Raw genomic sequence first — 1,450 nt, forward strand, 5'->3', positions numbered from 1 at the left:
GAGGTCCGTTTAAGATAGTGGCGCAGAGCCCTGCGCACATCCAAGGTATGCCACCTTCTCTCCAGACGGTGGGAAGGGTTTGGACAGAAGTTAGGGAGTATCAGGTCCTGGGATCGATGAAAACCTGTATTAACCTTAGGAATGAATGCAGGATCCAACCTGAGGACGACCCTGTCCTCGTGGAACATGCAGAGATCCTCCTGGCCGACGTGATGGCCACTAAAAAGGCCACCTTCAAGGTGAGGAAGTGTAGGGAACAGGAACCGAGCGGTTTGAATGGAGGAGAAGTTAATGCTTGCAATACCTTGGGCAAATCCCAGGATGGGTAACGATGGATCGTAGGCGGACCAGTGTTAGTCGTGCCCTTAAGGAAAGCCCCGACCGCTGGGTGGTGAGACAGGGAATCATGGTTTTCACAAGTGAGAACCGTCGATAACGCCGCTACCTGCCTGCGTATGGTGCCGGCTGACAAACCCTTATTCAATCCCTCAACCAAATACTCTAGTATATCCGGGATAGTGACTGAGAGTGGCGAGCGGTGCTGTCGCCTACACCAGGAGCAGAAGTTTCTCCAAGTGGCATCGTAGATCCTGTTGGTTGATGGGCGCCTCGAGGCCTGGATAACTGAGATCACCCCGGAAGAATAGGATTGTCTGGTTAGACTTTCCCGCTCAAGTGCCAAGCGGCTAGTTGGAGCCACTGCGGATCCGGATGCTGGAGGTTCCCCTGACTGAGAGCTACTCGGTCCGGGGGGATCTTCCATGGGGGCGAGAGCGACAGGTCCACCAGATCTGCAAACCACGGCCGACGCAGCCAAAATGGAGCAATTAAGATTAGCTCCGCTCGCTCTTGTAGAAGCTTGCGAATAGTCGCCTGGAGCAGCGGAAGAAGAAGAAAGGCGTAAAGCACGCCCCTGGGCCATACGCTCCGTAGGGCGTCCGTCCCCTCCGCCCCCTCTGATGGGAATCTGGAAAAGAACCTGGGGAGCTGTGCATTGATCAGGGAGGCGAAGAGATCTAGGACAGGTTGGCCGAACCTGTGAGCTACCTCCCTGAACAAGTGTGGATCCAGTTTCCACTCTGAATGGTCCACGGTGGCCCTGCTGAGAGAGTCCGCCTGTCGATTGTCCTCCCCCGAAATGTGTTCTGCTCTGATGGAGTTCAGAGTGGACTCTGCCCAAAGTCCCAATGCCATGGCTTCCTGCATGAGGGACCAAGAGTGGGTCCCTCCCTGTTTGTTTATGTGAGCCTTTTATTATTATTATTATTATTATTATTTTAATTTGTATACCGCCCTTCTCCCATAGGACTCAGGGCGGTTCACAGCATATTAAAAACAAATAATATACACAAAATACAAAAAATACAAAATACAAAAATACAAAAATACAAAAAAAAATAAACCCCGATAAAAGCCGAATTAAAACCAAATATTACCAGCTGTGTTTCCG

The sequence above is a fragment of the Protobothrops mucrosquamatus genome, unplaced genomic scaffold, assembly GCF_001527695.2.
Source record: "Protobothrops mucrosquamatus isolate PMUCROS unplaced genomic scaffold, P.Mucros_1.0 scaffold2130, whole genome shotgun sequence".
Taxonomy (NCBI): domain Eukaryota; kingdom Metazoa; phylum Chordata; class Lepidosauria; order Squamata; family Viperidae; genus Protobothrops; species Protobothrops mucrosquamatus.